Source organism: Crocodylus porosus, unplaced genomic scaffold (genome assembly GCF_001723895.1).
Source record: "Crocodylus porosus isolate Cpor-Errol unplaced genomic scaffold, CroPor_comp1, whole genome shotgun sequence".
In the NCBI taxonomy this organism is placed as follows: domain Eukaryota; kingdom Metazoa; phylum Chordata; order Crocodylia; family Crocodylidae; genus Crocodylus; species Crocodylus porosus.
The window spans coordinates 50,731,638-50,752,998 of record NW_017728907.1 but is presented as its reverse complement, the minus strand read 5'-3'; the positions used below and the strand labels follow the sequence as shown (position 1 = coordinate 50,752,998).

The following is a 21,361-nucleotide window of genomic DNA, read 5'->3' as shown; positions in this document are numbered from 1 at the left end:
AGGCACCCACCTGCAGGCACCCAGCTTGGGTGGTCCCGGGGGGCACCATAGCTGCAGAGGGAAGCACCGGGCCCCCACGCAGCTCAGGCAGGTAGGCAGAACCCAGGGGTGGGGGGCGGGAAGATCAGGCTCACTGCTTTTCTTGGGCAGTCTGCCTTCCCGGGCTGCTGCCAGGCTGTCTGCAGGGCTTCCTGCAGAGCCATGGAGCTGCACAGAGCCTGGTGCTTCACTCCGCAGCTGTAGGGGTAGCAAACTAAAACCCCTCAAATGACTTTTATTTTGCTGCACCCTGAGTCATTAAGGTGCATTATGCTACCGAATTTCCTACAGTGGCTGGAATTAATGCGCAATACTCCACCGAGGCATGCAAACACTGACACCATTAAAGTGGTGCAAAAACATTTATCCTGCTTTAAAGTGTTGTGCACACACCCCCCTCATTTCATCTACACACGGCCTTAACTTGCTTCTCCACTCCAGCTGCTTCCCACTCCACCACTCTTTCTGAATCCCTTCATTGCTTTCCCAGTGTCTGCTGCATTACCGTCAAGCTTTTTGTCCTCAGGGTCAGAGTCCTACAAAATCTTGCTCTTGTGTATGGTACACCTCTGTTGTTATCTCCTATCTATTTCCCTTCTGCTTCATATCCTTGTAGCAGGTCCATGCCCCAGGGCAGCTGTGACGGCCCTCCCCCCCCACCTCCGCCAGTGGCTATAGAGCTCCTGCCTGGCTCTTACTTGAGTATTGTCCTCCCTCAGCTGCTTGCCCGGCACACCTTGATCTTGTTAAAGAGTGAGTAAGTGAGGCTGCCCACGGGCTTTAGAGTGAACCCCAGTCTTGCTAAATCTCCAATGGGGTTCCCCTGAACCCCACTAGTCTCAACTACTCCGTTGGGCGCAACAGGCCCCCTTGGCCTGACTGGGCCACTGCAAAGCACCTGGAGCCTTAAGGGCTAATTGCTTGGCTCCATTCTTCCCCTACACCACACCCCAAGCCTCGCAGGTGTTCTCTTATTGATGTTGTCTATTTACACACGTGGATTTGCTTGAGCCCTAAGACCCTGTGGTCTCTTACACAGTCTCTTTCTGAACTCTCAGACCCCTGGACCCGCATGCAGCCCCTTCTCTGAGCTCTGGGACCCCTGGTCTCACACACAGCCCCTCCTCTGGGCTCTGGGACCCTCTAGTCTGGTCTCTCCCACTTAGGGCTTGTGGATTCTCTGGTGGACCCTCAGCCTTTCCCTAGGCGGGTTTGACTAACCAGTTCTCCGAGTCATCCTTAAGCCTGTCACAGCAGTGCTCTAGGCTAAAACCTCAGTTCTACTTAAGTAAAAAAAAGCAAAACATCTCCTCCTCTGGTAGACACCCCAAAATCGCTCTGGGTTTAACCTAAAACAAAGGCCACTTGCCTGTAAAATCCAGTCTTTCCCTGCCCAGGTAACTTGCCCCTGCAGGATTTAGCTAAGTTCAAGTCCCTTCAGGAGCCCTGCTGCCAGGGAGAGACTGCCTGGCCAGATCAGGGGTGCGGCTTATATAGCTCAGGCCCAAGCCCTCTTCAAGTCAGGTGAGTCCCTCCTTAGCCCCACGTGCAACCTCAGTGCCCTGCTACAATACTCTTTGCTCTTTCAGCTCTGTGCCTTGTAATGATATAGCTCTGTAGCCTTCATTATAGTCTCCCGACTTTTGTTCAGCTGCCCTTTTTTCTTCTCTTTTCTGACAATCCACTTCTGTAAGGAACCTTTACCTGTTCTTGTCATATTTTCTCGCATCTGAACTGTTGTGTGGTGCTTTCTCTCTCCGTCCCAATGCTGAAGACACGTAGACATATGAGGGACTTGGTAGCTTGTTTAGTTCTACTGATGTCAAAGTGAAATGAGTGCTTAAGCCTTTGAGTCCCAGAGCTTATTGCCTCTGTCCCAGAAACCACTTACAGCTTCAGTGAGGCACAAAGCAATATCCCTAGTAACCACTGTCAGCAGGAGTGCACCCTTTGATTGTAAACTCTTCTTATGGAGGGGATGCAGTTGCATTTCATAAAGTGATGTCACTGCTTGTAGCACTATATACCATATTTCCTCAGATAAATAGACACATTTTCCCCCAAAAACCAATTTCTGGAAATTGTAGTGTGCATTTTACGTGAGAAATATAGTAAGAGCAGTTTCTGTCCCTTATGAAGCAAAAGCAAGAGTAAAATCTGCACTGACTCACAGGCAGCAGAGCAATGAGCAGTCTTGGCTCTCTAGCAGCTGCTGCTTAGATGCTTACTATAAGGTAAGGTCTTTTTTTCTTCATATTGCCTTTCAAAAACATTTTATGCCTGGGCATGTTGTATGGAAGAAAAAACGTATATGATTGGTGAAAGCAAAATCACTGGATCAAACACACAGTGTAAAGGGGTATGGATCAGATCATTACAAAATATTTTATTGCAGTTTGATATCAAGGCTAATACTTCGGCATGTATGAAGAAAAGATAGAAAGGAAGACAGCAGTAACAGTTCATTAATAAACTTTATACAGTCATTTATAAAGGGTGCTTGGTCCATCCATATCATGTGCATATTAACATAAGTGAATTTCAAGGAATAACCACAAAACCAGAAAGTTTTCTAGAAGGATAAAGTGAAGAGGTAACTATTTATACTTTTGAAACTCTCAGCTATATGCTGCCAGGGGTATATGAAGAAAAATTAAATTTGCATTTAAATTCCTTCAAAAAGTTCTCTTTTAACTTTATAAAAGTTTCAGTTGGATGAATTGATTGGCAAACTGCAAACACATATAAGATGAAGCACAAGAGGGCTACAAGTCTCCATCATAAAATCTAGAAAATATAATATAAAATACGATATGAGTGGCTGACATTGTAAATGCACAGACCACTTAATGTTCCACCATCAGAATTCCACAATCTTTGTAACGGAAGGATAGCTATGTATTTTCCTATTGATCCATTAAAGGAGCCTGCCAAAATGAATAAATAAACACATAAATAAAACTATAAAACATTAAAAGAACAGAAGCAAATACAAAACGTGCGGGCTAAAAATGTTTACAGTGAAGCAAAAAGCAACAAAGACAAGAAAAAATGTATCTGGATAATAAAAGAGGTATCTCTTTTTGTCTCTCTTTCTTTGGATCAAAGTTATGTACACTGATTAGGAATAAATAGGCTTATGCCATGAACTATTAACAGCAGGGGAACCAAGTGTTACATGATCAGAACAGGAGACTGGAAGTCATGATACGTGGATGGGGAACCCAGAGCTGTCACCGGCTATGTGGGATTAGAAACCTTATGGTGCCTCATTTTCCCATTCTGGCTAAAATGATTACAAATTCACGTGTCATGAATTTGAGTTATAAATAAAGTGTCCTGAGATCCTCTGGTATAGAGAACTGGGGAAGTGCAAGACATTAGTATGTCTCTTAGAAAACAGTACATCTAGCAGAAACTGTAAAGCATCATGTAGTGGAGCACCGACATTTTCTAGTGTGAAGTTTCTAGGTCCTCCAGAAGCAGTCAGACTTTGTGAGCTACCTGGGAGATTCAGTGGTGTATGTGCTGAAATGATCGATGATGAAGGTTAAAAAATGGATGGCTCTTATCTCACAGGTGATTTTGCAGTGAATCTGTTAAACTACCAGCTACTTTCTGAAAACTGAGATCTACATTAATGAGGTGAACCATCCACCAACAAAAGAGAAAAGGGTGGTTGAGGGAAGGCAAGGATTCCTATTGGTAAGTATTTCCAGAGAGACCATGTTCCCAGAAATCAAATGAGTTTGTGATTACATTAAATCATGTAGGACCACCAAGGGTTCATGTCTGCAGTTTGGAATGATTCATGAGCTGACTAGAAAAGTTACTAAGGTAGTTTCCAGGCATCAATTTGTTTTTTTTGTTTTGTTTCCAACAGTTCTTATAAGAGGAACCAGGTTGATTAACTTGGACAATGTTGTAGATCTTTTTTACTTTTGATTCAAATTATTTATAGCAATCAACACTCTGGCCTGAGTCCTTGCCTATGACAGAGGGGCATGCAGCACAGCTTAGAACAGGGGTGGGCAAAATGCGGCCCATGGGTGGCCTGCCAGGCCATTCTATCCAGCCTGCAGGGCCCCTAAAAAATTTAGAAAATTAAGATTTATCTGCCCCTGGCTGCCTTTCATGTGGCCCTCGATGGCTTGCCAAAACTCCGTAGAGCGGCCCTCTGCCTGAAATAATTGCCTGCCCCTGGCTAGAAGGATGGGGTACAAAGGAGCCTTTTCTGGGCACAGACTACTTATCTGATGGGCTGCTCTCCAGTTATGGGCTGCTTTATTTTGGCTGGCAGGGGTTGATATGACAGCCTCTGATCAGCAAATGTAGGACAGCCTGAGCCCCAGCTTCTGTGACAGCACCAGGGAGGAGAACAGGTCAGTAGCTGCATCTGCTGCATGTCACCAGAGTCTTTCGCTTGCATTACAGAGATTTTTTTCATGGCCAGATCTGCTGGATTTATGCCCAGATTCAACCAGTGGTGTGATGGAGAGCAACATAGAGTAGGATGATAGCACAGCCTCTGTGACTGTCTCTTTAACAAGTACAGGAGCTTTTCATCTGTGGCAGCACTTCTAAGGGGAAGTAAGCATATAGTGCTGATGGGATTGCAAGATGCTGCTATGACATACTAAAGGTGAATTCAGCATTCTCAAGACAGGTGAACTCTTGTCCTTTGCTTGATTCGTGAATGTCCCCAGATGCATATCTCATGACCTCCCATCCCTCTCTACCTTTTCTTTGCTTTTTCTTCATTTCACCACCTGATGCATTTTTATTCTTTTTAGATATTTCTGATGTTTTCTTGCAATGTACAATCCCCTGGTAAAGTCTCTTTCCTTTCATTGTTTTTCTCAAAATCTGTCATAATTGAATCCAACCACTGATGCTTGAGCAATACATTGTCTGTAACTGAAGCTGCATCATAATTGTGGGCTGGAAATACAAAGATAGTTTCATAGTTTCTAGGGTCGGAAGGGACCTGAGTAGATCATCTAGTCCGATCCCCTGCCATGGCAGGAAATAATACTGGGGTCAAACGACCTCAGCAAGGTGTTCATCTAACCTCCTCTTAAAAACCCCCAGGGAAGGAGCCTGCACCTCTTCTCTTGGAAGTTGGTTCCAGATCCTAGGCGCCCTGACCGTGAAGTAGCGCCTCCTGATATCTAGCCTAAGATCTCAGTGGCCTGGTCCTGGGTACTTCAAATCACATGTGATTGCTGTGATCAGGCGAGGCAGCAAGAAGTTTCCCCTTTGTGTACCTACTGCTACTGTCCCCAGCAGAGCCCAGCATCCTGCACAGCTGCTCCCCACAGTCCCCAAAACAGGGTAGGAGTAGCTTCCTTTGCCCCTGAGTCAGCTGGGGACCATAGTGATGGCAGGTGGTCTGTCCCCCCATTATGTGCCTGCTTCCTGCCCAGTGCCCTGGTATTCTTTGCCAGCCCTTGGGGCTCCAGTTCTGCACCCCATCACCCTTAAGTTCAGAGGAGTGAAATGCCACACTTTTCTTTTGTAAATCCTGGATCTGCCCAAGGCTGTGATCATCAAGAATTCTGCATTAGAGCAGGCCCAGGATAAAGCTTTGGGGTATACAAAGCCGAGCCTCAGCTCTGGAATTAGAATGGGTCCAAATCTTGATAGCACAATGCAGAACAGCTCTGGGAAGATGTTTTTACACACCAATCAGGAGATTGTCTCAAAGACTTCTCTCCCTGAACATTTTTGAGTAATTTCCCCTGGCATTTTAACAGGAAACTGAAACAAAACATTTCTATTAGAAATTCCCACTGTTTTTTAATCTTTACATTTCTTCTCTCGCTTCTGTCTCTCCCTGGGATAAGGCAGGAAGGTTGGGTTTTTTTAAAGGAAAACTGAAAGAAAGTGAAAAAACCCACTCTATGTATTTATCTTGAAAAAGTCTAAGAAAATGGATAAAAGCGCTCTTGCACTTTGTAGATTTTGTGACTGGAAAAGTTTTCTAAGAATTCTAAAGGTCTCCCTGCTAACTGCACTTTTCCAGCCAAATACAGTAAATATGTGGAATATTTTTTTACTCCCATTCTTAGGCTTTTTTCTTCCAGTGAGGAATGCAATGAAGGGAGAGGGACAGAACAAAGACAGGAAAAAAACACCAAAAATGAAGCAAACAAAAAAAAAAAAATGAAGCAGGAAGTGATGCTTGAAACTAAACCAAAAAAATGAAAAAGCTAATCAGATATGTGATTTGAAACCAGATGACAATTCCCTTATGTTAAACTGCAATTCAAAATGAAAATGCTTGTATAGAATTACTCGTTACAATGGCATCAAATGACATCCCTCGCCCCAGTTGAATTCTGTTTGACAAAACCCTAGGTTTGGCCTGGATAATTGGACAGAGAAGATTGATCAGCTCTGCTAATAACGTAGGAAGAACAGTCCCAAGCTCTTCTAAAACACATTCAGACACTCAAATGAGAAAGTGTCTCAAAAGAAGCAGAGAATCTACTTTTCTGATTGCTCATTTTTGCTTTATTTTTTTTATTGCCTAGATACCACAGTGACAGGCAGGTGCTAAATACTGGGATTGACTGAGCTGAAAGAGAGATCTAGGTTGTGAGATCTGAACACTAAATGCACTTTCCCTCTTTTATCGATTTTAGTCTAATGTATGAATCCGACGTCCTTCCTGCCATAAAATTTACGTTCTACTGTTTCAGCAATATTGCCAGCATATGTTACCAGCTGTCTGTTGCTGATATAGAATATATGTGATCGCCTCATGCTGATCTGCTTTTTTCCCCCTTTTAATTTCTCCAACAATACTCAAATGTGCTGCCTTGTGGCAATTATTGGAGACATTTAGCATCTTCTCTGGAACTCATGGTTCCAGTCAGCAAATTGGAATATAAACGATATTTCTTTCTGATTTCATAATTTAACATTGCAGGCTGTTGACTTATTGACCATTCATAATGCTGGCATTTTCCAGCTTGGCAGACAAATGCCTTGTAGGAGTGTCTGTGTGTCTATTTATGTATCATCCAGAAGGTTGAACTGTAGAACATCTTTTCAGTGCCTGGAGATAACTTGGCATAATAAGGCACTGGAGCCAAAAAAGTGCAAACTTGAAGGCCTAAAGTTAGGTATTTAAATCCATATTAAACACCCAAGTTAATGGGTTTTTCAAAACTGCTGTTGACTCATGATTTTCCATTGAGGACATGGGGAAATTGAAGGTGGTCAGCATTTCTGAAAAGTCAGGCCAAGTATGCATATACGCTGAACCTACACTTCTGTGATGAATGCTCCCCTGCAAATAAATACAAATATATAAATGTAGAAAACTGTGGAAATATGCTGACTTCAATGTAGCCAATGCCTTTATGGAGGCAGTGAAGTATCAGAAGAAGATATCCGTTGTGTAGTTCAGCTATCACACAAAAAGCTTTAAGGTGGTGGGAATTCTCATAACACTTTCTTGCTCTTAGACTTAATCTGTGCAGTGATTTCAGTTTTGGTTAGGACTGTGATTTTATTTTTTGAACCAAAATACACACATTGGTACACCCCTTGGTGGGAAGGCATTGCCTTCTGAACTGGGAGCAATCCAGCTGCAGTTGTGGAGTGCTGTGGGTGAGCAAAAACAAATTACAGTGCTTCCTGTTTGGGAAGTAGGGCACATGGAGTTGCAAATGTTTGAGCTTGCCACTGTCTGCAATGGTATGCTTGCAATGTAGGTGCTGTCTTACAGTGGTACGACCTTTGTGTATAGACAACCCTTATTTCTTGATACGTCCTTTCCTTTGCACAAGGATACAGAAAAATTTTAATGTATTCTACAATTAGGATGAGAGTATTAAGAGTGCTCATTCACTTAGGGCTAGGTCCTGGCATCATAGGAGACCCCTAGTCCCATTACTAAGAAAATAAGAGGAAGCTGTGACTTCTAAGTCAAGACAGCTCAGTTCAGACGTACTGCCTTTGCAGGGCTATATAAGCCAAGCTGCATGGATTGTTGGGCAGAATGACCCTGGTGAGAACAAGGAGAGGAGCTCCCATGCTGGGGAAGCTGGGTGCCAAAACCTGTAACTGTGAGTAGGCCCAGGAAAGGGACAGAGCTGGGTGAAACCCAGTCCCCTGTAGGAACCCCTGTGGTGAAGTTTGTGATGACAAGTAGGGTGCTTCCTAGGGTCAGGCAACAGGAAATGTTGAAGGCAGTGGTACGTCTGAGATCTTGCCTCTGTTGGTAAGCTGATATATAAACATTGAGCACCAGCACCTTTGTCTTCTTCAAGAAAGTACCTAGAACCGTTTTTGCTAGGTAGCTTAATTGCATCATTGAGTGTTGGGCATTCTCTGAGAACATACCAGCTGGGTCCCTCAAATGACTTTGAGGAAAAATACCTATTTTGGGACTTCTGATTGATCTAGAATAGTAGGTAAGCATTAAACTATTCAGACCTTGCAGTCCTGGGCATGCAGAGGCACCTGAGAAACTTCTGTATCATGGAGAGGGTTAGGTGATAATGGAAACAGAGCTTCTTGGATTGCTGCCTTGGACGTATGCATCTCAGTTGTGCATAGGTCTTATATCAGGGGTTCCCAACGCAGTGCCCTTGGGTGCCATGGCGCCCCCTGAGGTTTATTCAGGTGCCTGCGTGCATTTTCACGATCAGTAAAAAAATCATTATTCCAACAAAAAATGCTGTCACTGCTGACTGAACTCAGTACAGCAACACTTCAAATGTTTTTTCTACCGGCTGCCAAAATAAGACTGAGTCAGTCTGACTGACACAGTGACGGATTGGCGCTTACTCCTCCCTCCCAAAATAAAACTATGCGCATGCGCATATTTAGGAATTACCTTGAGTCGGCCACGAGACTGACCGGCTGAATTCATATTGGTGCCCGCTGCTTTTTCTCTTAAATTTGAATGTGCCCTTGGGCACATAAACATTGGGAACTCCTGTCTTATATTGTACATGACCCATAACTGCTCTTTAACTCCACTTCACCACCTGAAAGTTCAGGAAGGAATATGTGCCCTATGTTGCGAAGTATTTCAAGACTGATGGATAACAAAATGCCATGAAGGCCTGATTGACAGACTTTCAAGTCAATAGGACTGATTCCAGTGAAGTGTAGATGGGGCCTCTGTAAGGTCAAAATAGTAATGTTAAAAGTGGTATGCTGACATTGTTAGCTGAACCTTTTCTTTTGGTGAAATGCATTTGGTGTGGACTTAGTCCACTCCCTATTTTAGACATGCCCACCATATAATAAAAGACATGATGTTTAGCAGTAACTGGTACCTTTGTAAGAACCCATGCTGCAGAGGTTAAAGAAGAAAGGATTTGTGGAGGAAGAACTATGCTTTTCCCTCATAGAAATGGAGGTCAGGTCAGGTCTCTAGGTCAAGGAGACCATATACTAATTCTGTACTGTGCAATGAGGTGGCAAGGTGTCCCTAAGTGCCATCTGTCATCTGTGCCAGACTTGCCTAAAAATATGAATAGTTCACTCTCTGGGCAGCTAGCTATACTCCAATGGCCCAAGATGCCACAATACTTGGCTACTCTTTAAGTCAAAATAAATACAAATAAAGTAAGGGTAAGAAGTATCCAAGGCTGTTTTACATAAGATATACTACTCTAGTGTCTGTACAATGCATGGTTACGTTGTTTCCACTCATTTAAACAGAATTTCATTGCCATCTTCAATTAAGGGGCATGATCTCAGGTCTTCCTCTCGTCTATTTTATCTTTTCAATGTTGTGGTCAGCTATATGCAATTTAAATAATGAGGGAATTTAGAAAATATAAGCCATCAGTAAGATGATAAATTTATCATAAATTTTATATTATATAATATCTTAAATGCATATAATATGTAGATGTATATCGAAACAGCAGAGCATTTGAAGGATTATGCAAATATTTACAGAGCCAGAAGAGTCTACCTATAACCTAGATTGAATTTAGGTCCTGTACACAACCTCTGTTTACATTCTCGGCTGTTGTGGAAAGACAGTCTACAGCATTTTCTGTCTCCATAACCTAGTTATGATGAATTTAACAAGTTCAGTATGGTGCAATGGTCCTGACAGTGTCTTATTTTCATTGACATCATTTTTTCATCAGATTGGACTGTGTAGCAGTTGCAGACTTAATATGTTCAAAATATTGGATTGCTCGGTTTTTGCATACTAACTTCATAAAGGAATAGTTATACCAAGTATATGTGTACAAGCATTGAACATTTGATTATATGCAGAACCTAATTTTAATATCACACCATCCCCACTGAAAAGAGTATTGCAAGCCTATTCCTATTCCTATTCTGTTTCTCTGCAATCATCTTGCAGAATACTTATTCCAGCTAGGAGTCAGGAGTAGATCAGAATATTGAACTGAATAAAAATGTGTACGTTAAATTGCTTATTCAAATGTCCGACTTTGATGTTTATAGAGAACGTGAGCGTCAGACAATGTAACCTGAGCTCTGTTTTATGGATGAGGCTAATGTAAATTATGAACAACAGAGATTAATAATGTGTATAATATACTGCAACTGGGGAAAAACACAATTTCATTTATTGCTTTTCATCACTGTATTTGTGTAAAAGGACACTAATGGCTGCATGGCATTCTATGCATGGACCTGGTAGAGGGTCCTTAAACATACTGGCATTAGAAGTGTACTTAAAGGCAGCATTGAACAGAAAATTCTCACGGTTGATTTCTAAAAATAAATCCTATGCTGCATCAAAGGGGTGTTTAGTTTAGGACTCTCTCTAAAAAACTGAAAGCAACATCCTTTGTTAAGGAGAAAAACACTGGCTGAATATGAAGGGCCTGGTTGAGGAAGCCAGATTGATGTTGTAGCTCGCTGTGGTGAGTATGAATTGTACATGTCGGATGGACTTCACCAGAGTCAGTGTCTTCAGATTTGCAAATAGTAGCTATTGTGCATTTTTAACATACATTTCACCCTTAAGTGTATTGCTCTCTGTAGCTTATCTAGCCTGAGGGAAAGGATATGAACCTTTGATTTGTGTACTGAGATGAGGAGGACATTGTTACGTGGATACTCTGTAAGTGATGCAGAAGGATGGGCCCCACTCTTAGCAAGAATTGAGTTGTTTTCTGAGTCCAGTGAGGCTTTGCACATCAGTGTGTGTGGTCTCAGAAGCACTTGTATATTCCTTTTCTGGTTCACTTTAATTAGTTTGAGTTTGGCTTCTCAGTACACATGGAAGGATGATCCCTCCTTTGTGACTCAGGGCAGTGGAATAGTTCAGAGTCAACAGAAAACTATAAAGAAGCCTGGGAAGGAAGAGGTCCTCTGGATAGTGTCGTTATATGAAAGCTGGGAGGCAGGGTGCTGCTTGTGGCTCATTCCTAGCATCTTCCACATTGTGGATTTAATAGCAGACTACCAGAGTTGCCTTCACCTGTAAAAGCTGCCTCATATGGATGCTGTCACTTGAAGATAATTCGTGTGGTGTCCGCAAAGTGCTTGCAGATCTTCAGAAACCTGGATGCACGGAGCTAGGAATGCAAAGAACTAGATGTTGATTATTCAGTTCTGTTATAAGCAACTCCTATGGACAGCAAGGAGAGACTGTGTTAGACTTTGTTGTTGAAGCATCCATTCCCATCCATGTTGGCTCTCATCGGCCTGCTACAGAGAGGTAGTATGCTCATATGTTCATATATTAGTTAAGAGCCTTCAAAGGTATTGTTGGCCCTACTGTGATAATGATCTTTATAGCAGATGGAAAACTATATCCCTTAACTGTAGGGATGTTTGTGTTACTTGTTGGAAATTAAATAGTCTTTTTAGAAACTGGGTTTCTACTGAAATACAGATGAAAGACTATGAAGGTTTGAAAAGAGGTCAGTTAACCTTGCTAAGGAACTTTCTTTGAGCCTGACTTCTCCCCTGCGAAATGCTCTCTCTGGTGCTGCTGGCCCTCAAGAACCTTCTGGAAAAGCAGCGCTTGCTGCGACTTTGGGAATGTCTTTTTGCAGCACTAGCTGGTTGGAGTGGAGACTTGAATCAGTGCAGTCTCCAGCTCAGCGCAGAAGTCTTACGAGATCAAACCTCCTCGGAAAGTTGCAAGGCAGGTGGTGTGAACATGCAGAGGTAATATTCTGCCTTGACCTCAGTTGTCTCGATGTCTATTGCCATTTATGTGCAGCCAGCAAGCCAAACCACCCATAAGAAGTGGGGTGGGGAGTTCTACATTAAAAAAAAAGCTTTCAAAATAATTCCTCTAAAGTGAGTATCCAATCTAGACGCCTGCTCAAAAAAGACCAGTGCTGTGAATATAGGAAGAGAGGTCCAAGTAGCAGGCATCCAGTCATCTAAAATGGACTTACAATGAGGGCAGACCATCAATGCTGCTGTTTCCTGGAGCCGGCAGGTACTGTCATTCTAGCTTAAGCACAACAGGACTTGGTGCATAATCACAAGCACTGTGAGAAAATGAGAAGACCTTTGCACTGATGCCCAAAGGCTACAAAGTCTCTCAGTCCCAGCTAAAATAAAAACTAAAAAGACCTCTTGATATCAAAGGTCCCGCAATACAGAAAAATCTAGGTCACCTATAACTATCTAGAAACTGGAAAAAACTACCATAATAATGCAGGGAAGCTTTTTTTTTTAAATAATGAGACCAAGGGTCCAGGCACAGACTAAAAGTCCTTAATCCCCCAACTAATTGAAAAATGGGCTCTGGTGACATTGTCTTCCAAAAATCAGTACTGCAAGGGAGCCCTTGTATATTCCTGACAAGTATTTCTGCTTGTCAGAAAGGCTCTTGAAGCTCACTTGGGCCAGAAGGATGCATCCAGCAAACAAGATGAAGGACAAGCTCTTCTTCCCTGCAGGTTACTAGAGCTTTAGCTGCTAAAAAGTTTGCAGCATGGAAAAGGCCGGTAGGTCACCCCGACCAGCTCCTTGTCTGTGCAGTTGGAAAGATGAGTATCTTAAAGAGAGAACCATATCCATGGCAACAGACAGCTGGACTTTCAACTTTTCAACACATAAATAAGTAATTATTTTCTTGATGTTTTCATATTTTCATGGTTTATAATTGTCATAATGACCTCCAGGTCGGGCATTTCCTGCCAGTTAATGATTGGCTGGTTTCACCTCTGGCCCTCAGCTCCTCCAGCTGGTCATTAACAGCTAGGAAGTGCCCTACACATCAGTCATTATTGCTTAATCATTTCCTCTTAATGCTAGAGAATATACCAGCTGCCTCTTAGAAATAAATGTCTTCTGTGCAAATGGATCCATCAAGATTGTTTTTAAGGTTTTAAGGTTTCATTTATTTGAATGGGTAGTTGGTTAAAATTGTTGTTAGGATGCAAGCAAAGGGTTTCAACTGTGAAGACCTTAATTAATGTAAAAACTGACAGGTAAGTATTACCCTAAACCTCAGTAAATGTTAAATTGTTCTCTCTGAGGTTGGTTAGTGGGGTTCCTAAAACACTGCATTGCCCCCTCTGGGATAGGGACAGAAATTGCACATAAACTGGAGTAAGTGATTGGAAACAGTTTCAAATCTGTAACACAACAGAAGTTCAGCACACATAAATTGCTTTTAGAGTGGTTGAAACTGGTTTAAGATAAACCTGGATGGATGTAGTATCAGACTCAACTGATTTAGGTTAGATCAGTTTATTGAACTTCTGTTCCAGATCCCCTCCAGATTCAAGTTAACTCAGTCTCCCATCATCCCAGGATGCTTTGCATCTCCCCTGCAAACCTCCCCCTCACAGGGTGGGTGGGCTAGCTTTGGCGCAAGCTGTCTACTCCAGCTGAGTAGGGAGGCATGCTTTAACATCCCATGGCTTCTGGCCTGGGCCACTGCAAGCATCTGGCTGCATTTAATCAAAAATGAATGTCTGTTCACTTGCGTATTGGTTCAGTCTTTGCAGCTGCGACTAACTTGTGAAGATTGAATCAATTCAGCCTGGAGCTTTTTGACTATCTGCACTTAGCCCTGGTGGAAGCAGTTGGAGGGTAGCAGATTTTAAAAGATTGGAGTTTTATCTATCTAACCCAGCCTCATGTATCACATCACCATGGTTTCAGAGTGTTTAAAAAAACTAAGTGTACACACAGGCATGTATCTATCCTTCTCCTAAGCCCAACTCAGGGGTGACCTGGTAGCAGCCTATAAGTACATAAGGGGTGTGTATCAGGAACTAGGGAAACACCTGTTCACTAGGGTGCATGACATTTCACTGAGTGTTTTGTTTCGAAGCTGCTTCGACGTGTTTTGAGCTCAAAACAGCAAAATCAAAATGAAACAAAAAGCATCAAAACAGTTTTGAAACAAAATGAGGGCACTCAAAACATTTTGAAAGTTTTGAAATGTTTCGAGTTCCAAAACAGCCCAGTGGTGGGAGGCAGGGGAGAGCCAGGGCTGTGCTCCAAGTGGCTCCACGGCCCCATGTAGCTTAGCCTGGCAGGGAGTGCAGCCCTGGATCTCCCCACCTCCCACTGCTGGGCTGTGCTCTGCGGGGTGGTGGAGCCAACTGAAGCATAGCACCGGCTCTGCCTCCCTTCTGCCACCAGGCTGCTCTCCGATCAGCTCCACCAGCCCCCTGGAGCTCAGCCCAGTGGCAGGAGGCAGGCAGAGCTGGCGCTGCGCTCCACCTCCTGCCACCCAGCTAAGCTCCAGGGGGCTGCAGAGCCTCTTGGAGCTGAGCCCGGCGGCGGGAGGCAGAGCGCAACCCAGGCACTGTGCTCTGCCTCCCTCCACCAGGCTGGGCTCCATGGGGCTGCGAGCCACCCAGAGCTCAGCCCAGTGGCAGGAGACGGCGTGCAGCCCCGGCATTGTGCTCTGCCTCCTGCCACCAGGCTGAGTCCCAGGGGGCTGTGAGCTGCTCGGAGCTCAGCCCTATGGGGCTCAGCTCTGTGGGGCCAGTGGCAATATCTGTCTACCCCAGTGCTGAGTGCGGGCTGCACCCAGTGCCAGTCCCAGGAAGCAGCAGTAGCCTCCTGTCATCCAGCGCAGATCCAGGGTCCGCACCCCTGGGAGGAGTCCGACACAGCCCTGCAGCCCTCCTGGAGGTGCGAACCCCTGGATCTGCGCTGGATGACAGGAAGCTGCCGCTGCCAGCAAATTTTGCTTTCAAGACTTTGAGGTGCAGTTTCCCAGAAACCTCTGCACCTATCTCCTTGAAACCTGGCAGGCTTCATGCCCTCCGAAGGGGCTACCATCCTGGCAATTTGCATCCAAATCAGGCAAGAAATGACATTATTTTAGGCATTTTCATTATTCCCCATTATAGCCTATGGGTGAAACGTTAAAATGACTCAAAAGAGTAAAACAGGTTTGACAAAACGAAATGAAATAATGAAACAAAACACTGCCCCCTTCAGAACAGCAAAACAGATGTTGAAACAAAATGATTGTGTTTTGCACAGCCCTGCTGTTCACCAGGGATGACAAGTTCCAACAGTCACAAACTTCTGCAAGACTGTTTTAGGCTGGACATTAGGAAAAACTTCTTTACTGTCTGAGCCCCCAAGGCCTGGAACAGACTCCCTCCAGAAGTGGTGGAAGCACCTGCTCTGGACACTTTCAAGAAACATTTGGATGCTTATCTTGCTGGGATCCTCTGACCCTAGCTGACTTTCTGCCCCTTGGGCAGTGGGCTGGACCTGATGATTTTACAAAGTCCCTTCCAGCCCTAATGTCTATGAAATCTATGAAAAACCTTGAGCGTTTTTAAAATATTTTTGCAGATTATTAATGCAATATCCCATGTAACCAAGCATGTCCAGAACAGCTTAATTGGGTTGAGTTGGGAATATCTCTTAAGAAACCCTAGTTTCACTCTTCGCATCTATCCCTGCCCCAGTTCTCCCTCCATCTCCCACATCCCAGCATTTGAGAGAGGTAGTAAGCTATGTTAGTCTAAAGTCAGGTAGGAGGCAGGTAGGGTAGGACTCAGGAGTTTTCTGTCCTTTTCAGTAGCAGGGTTCATTTACACATGGAAATAAGCTGTCTTTGTAGTTACCACAGCATCTTTCTTTTTCTCTCTTCTTTGATCTTGTAATGTATGTGCCACCCATCAAGAGGCAGGGCATTTTATAATTGAAATACTCTCTGAATCACACTGTTAATAAAAATTAACCAGTACAGCTTTGTTATGTGTGAGTGGTTGTGCACATGAATGCACCTTTGGACAATATTTCATTCTAATGTGTCGTTAGTTCTGAGATATTCTAAACTGGACGTGCCATCATTAAAATACAGTGATAAGGATCTAGTACGCTTTCAGCCATATAGTTGGTGGGAGAAAAATACTGTCTATAGGCTTTTATTTTAAACCTATCATGTACAATTCACTTCTAATTTATTTTATACTCTTGCCATTTGATTTGTAGCATTAGTTTTGGTTGCGGAAAGTCAGGTGCAGACTACACAACTGCAGGACCAAGTTACACTTCCCACAAAAACACAAAATCTATGAGAAGGCAAGACAAATACAGGCCTCTTCCTGAATTCCAAGCAGGATTTTAAATTTGAGGCAAACCCTGGGTGATCCAGGGTCACCAGTTGGTAATGTGAAGCTCCTGGAAGGGTCCTCTGGGCCAATGGCCATCCATGAGAAATCAGGTTGCTCCTAAATGCTAAAGGTAAACGAGGATTTCTTTACAAAGAGGCTTGGTGGGACTGATATGTGGCATGGCACTGAACACAGAGGTCAATGGTGAGCCTGGTTTTACTGTTTTGCAGGCAAGAGGGATGTGGGTGCTAAGGTTACTAATGTTTGTTTAATACTGCTGCCTCTTCACCATGCAACCTGAAGAGAAATATGAAATGTTCTGATCAAAGCAGCAGGCTTTATCTTTGGTTTTAATTTTTCATCAGAAATAACAGCAGTCAAACTAGAATCAAGAGAGTTCCAGGAAATAACAGTTCACAAATTGCGGAAGGGCTGGGGCTTGACTTTGTGGTTTCCTGGCTCTTGGAGTGAGACTTTTACTTTTTAAACTGTGGTTTCATTTTGATTAAAAAAATGTTTTTCAGAAGACAATTATTTACTTCTTGTGAATGGCTAAGTCAAAGTGCTGAGTTTGCTGCCTGTTCTAGGTCTCAGATAAATGAGGAATGGTGTAAAAACTATATTGATCCTTACAAGGGCAATGCAACATCTTTAAGTTTTTGTTAAACATCTTTAAACTTTGTTTTTTGTCCCTCTAAATTCAGAGTGGCAAATTCTAACCCTTGTGAAAAATGCTGCAGATGAACTATCAAGCAGGTACACACATGCACTGTATACTGGTAGCTTGTCTCTAAATGGCTCCTTCCCATCCAATGCGGAGTGTTTATTGGTGTATTGTAAAGCCAGAAAGGACCATTACCTGATCTTCTGCATAAGACAGACAGTACAAAAACCTAGTTACTGCTGTAATGAGCCCTAAAATAATATTTCTTCTAGGAAGAAAAGAAATATGAGGAATTCACCTTTTTTTTTTTTTAGGATAATCGGTAATTCTTTATCATTAAAATTCCTTCTACTGCAATCACGTGTTTGGTAGGCACAAGGTATGTACATATAAGCATGTGGCTCTTTTTTTTAACCCTTGGCTCGTCACCCAGAATGTCTCCCTCTCTGGTTGTAAGGCAGCATCTACTACCATTGCTGACCAGAGGATTTCTGGAAGGCATCTTTGTGCTGCATGTGTTGTAATTGGGCCTTGGAATATAAAATGTCTTTTCCTTAAGATAGACAGAATCTAAAAATCACTGTAATGTGAAAGAAAATGTGAAGTGCTTTTTATGTTCCTGGCTGCTTTCAGTTTTCTGTAGTGAGGCAAATTATCCAGGCCTCCCTGATGCCTGAAGAGAACTTTATTCTCCATATTCCACCTTCCTTTCCTGTTCCCCTTAGTTTGTCTTCATTATTCCTTCTACTCCTACCTCCCCATTCTCCTCCACCTTCTTTCTCTCCTTCTTCTTCTAATAGATTTCTGCTGCAGAGGAAATACAATCTCAATAAGATTCAGCGTACCAAAGATTCACCAGCTGCTGAACTAAATGGGACAAATCTATCCTTGGTGTAACTCTACTGGAGTTGGAGTAACATCCACTATCAGTTTGTCCCATTGTGTCTTCCTGCAGCTCTTCCTACCTCTATTGTAACAAAAGATAGAAGAGATACAATCACTGCAGCAGTTATCATTTGATCAGTAATGCAATCTTTGGAACTGCATTTAAATCATATAAATTTAAGTATAAAAAATACCTAAAATCATATACTGACTTAGTGATACTTCCATGTTAAAATTAATTACTGGAATTTAAAGGCACACATCTTAGAATGCAAGTTAGAACACTATGCCCATGTGAAAGAGATGCTCCCATTTGTTATAAGAGAAGCTTATAGCTGATACGTGCATTTTATTTCTGTATCAGTTTTTTGTGTCCTCTTAATTTAGTCCTAAAATGTCTTTATGGAGAGACAGGCAACAGGTTTTACTCTGCATGGTTTCAAGAGCAGGTTGATACTTGTTTCATTTTGTGTTGAGTTCTGCAAGTGTAAAACTGACAGCATTCCTATCTTAGGATTCACATGCTTTAGGTTACATCTTCCTTGCTCATGCTGCTTGCAAATGATTCTGAACCTGGAGGTAGTCTCTTTAAATTAATTGTTCTGCTTATAACAAGGAAGTGTATCATAAAACCAGTGCGGCCTTGGATCCCAGCCTTACAAAAAACATACCTAAGAATTTGCAGAAAGCTACCTGCACTGTTGTGAGTATGTAACCCAGTAAAGCGGGAACTTCAGAACATCCATGTTCTGTGTGGGACATGTTTCCATTGATGCCAGCTATCCAAAGCTATGAAAGACACCATGCAGTCCTGTTCTGCTATCTTTGGAAAATGACACCAAGAAGCCCTTTGGCATCTTCTATGGGCAACTCAACTTCAACATCAGCAGTGGGAAATCATGGGACAGTGCTGTTGGATGGGGAAAGGTCTTTATTATCTCCTAGCACAGCGGTTCTCAACCTTTATTTGTACCAGGACCCATTTGTAAACATCAATGGCCAGCCCCGACCCAATAAAGTTTAAGAAGAAAACAGTCCCCTGGCCCTGCAGTGCCCCTCGCTTCCAACCCACAACTCTTCACCACCCCAGCTATGCTCATGCCCCTCACTCCTGACCTGCTGTCCCCTAAACACTAGTGTGTGGGGTGGGGAGGCGGGGTATGGTGGGGCACGTGCCCCCTCAGATTTGTGCACCCACAACAGGCATGGGGATGCAGCCTGGCTAGCCTGGCATGAACAAGACCAACCTCTGCAGCCCAGCAGGCAGGACCTGGTATGAGAGGGCAGAGCAGGGCAGCGAGATTTGTTGCTGCTGCTGCCAAGACCCCCACACCAGCTGTGCCACCAGCAGTACAAGGAGTAACAAGCAGGGGAGGCTGCGCTGCCTTCACCACCTCCTGTTGCCAGCTGCTCGCACACCAGACTATGGTTCTACCATGGCTCTTTAAAGGACAAAATCCGCATTTTTCCATGGCAAATGGAAAACCCAGATCCCTGTTTATTAGTATGCACAGTGTTAACATATGGTGAAACACAAGTAGCATCTTTTTTCAAAATGTATGAAAAATATGATCTATTTTTAAAGTTTAGTCACAACCCTTTTATATAGTGTTGGGACCCATGGGGTGAGCAACAGGGGTTTTGGAGCAAAAAAAAAAAAAGAATCCCCAGTGTTTCTGACACGTGGCTCTGGCCCATTCTGGACTCTGAATTTGGCTGTCTGGGAAATGGGCTTGCTCCTCTCTCTGCCCCAGTTGCTGCCTTTGCTCAGCACATGCAGCTGTTCAGGGCTGGCTCAGGCCTTGCAGGCAGAGGAGATCACCCCTCTCCTCTTGTTTTCTTGGGCCAGGGTAAGGAAAGGAGGCTCTCTGCGGGGAGATGAGTGCAGCACTGAGAAGGAGCAGGGGAGGCAACTCCCCTGGGAAGGGGAATCCCCTCCCTAACCTGGCTAGGGGCAAGCCCCTGCCTAGGGGACCCCAGTACTGGGACAGCCCTGCACAGAGCTGCCTGCACAGGCACAAAGTGACAGAGCAGCATTGCCAGGTCTTAAATATAAAGTGATCATATTGGAAGCTCAAAATTATGATATTTGCTGAAAAACTGTCCTACACTGAAAAATGTGCAAGTAAGCATGCAAAAAAGTCGCCATCGTAATATTGCTCAGTGTAAGTCACCAGCAAGTAAGTGAAACTGGGGATCATAGTTGAAGTGTGTCTTTATTTTGAGGCGGTCCTAAGGAAGTGCTGACAATCAGGGGCTCAGATCAAGCACAGTCCTATGCTTGCCTGGCAGGGAAAATACAATGATCACCATGGTGGCTTCCTAGTCACTCCTGGGAAGACTGCTCTGTTGGCATGGGGATAGTACCTGCTAGTCTAGCCAGGCTGCAGCCCTGTTCACCAGAGCGCCCCGAGGACAAATGGTCATAAACTCCTCTATGACCATTTCAGGCTGGACGCAAGGAATAACTTCTTTACTGTCCGAGCCCCAAGACCTGGAACAGACTTTCTCCAGAAGTGATGCAGGCACCTATTCTGGACTCATTTAAGAAATGTTTGGATGCTTATCTTGCTGGGATCCTTTGACCCTAGCTGCCTTCCTGCCTCTGGGCAGGGGGCTGGACTTCAAGGTCCCTTCCAGCCCTAGCGTCTATGAAATCTATGAAGGTAGCATATAGGAAACCTCCCATTGAGCTGCTGGAGTGGGAAGGTCTTGGCTTTATGCCCTTTATGGAAAGGGGAGCCTCCTCCCTCTTTGCTCCTGGGGCCTTATGGCTGAGGGCAAGCAAAACACGGGGGCATCCAAGCCCCGAGCCTCCAGGCTTGGACTTGCACGTAGGATGCCCGCCAAAGGATTTTGGAAACATCTGATGCCTCAGGTGGGACGGAGGACGTGTGCCTGTTGCAGGGCCACCTATGATCTTGACTGATTCGGAATCAATCTGGTTGATTTGCCTTGAAACAGGAAAAATTCTCACCCTACCCTATCCCGCCAAAAAAAAAAGAAAAAAAAGCGAGTGAAGGCTCACTCAAAAAAAAGGTGCATTTTGCGGTTCTTTGGAGAGATGTGATGGCTTTCGTCGGGAAAATGGTTTTTTGCATGCTTTGGGGCACACACGGCCTCTTGCGCGCACTCCCGGGAGCAGTGTCGCGCTCCGATGGCTCGCGCGGGGCTGCGCGCCTGGTGCAAATACGGTAATTCTCACGCACCTGCCCGGAGCCCCGCCCCTCCGCGCTCGATTGCTCCAGCC

The 21,361-nt window shown here is 43.9% G+C and overlaps 1 protein-coding gene and 1 long non-coding RNA gene across 2 annotated transcripts in view; one reads left to right on the top strand and one right to left on the bottom strand.

Annotated features, from left to right (window-relative positions):
- Nucleotides 1-21,361, top strand: part of AGBL4 (ATP/GTP binding protein like 4) — a 1,420,095-nt gene that overhangs the window by 846,282 nt on the left and 552,452 nt on the right. The gene's annotated exons all lie outside the window — the stretch shown is intronic.
- The window catches only part of LOC109307458, a 29,176-nt gene that overhangs the window by 7,636 nt on the left and 179 nt on the right, over nt 1-21,361 (bottom strand). The gene's annotated exons all lie outside the window — the stretch shown is intronic.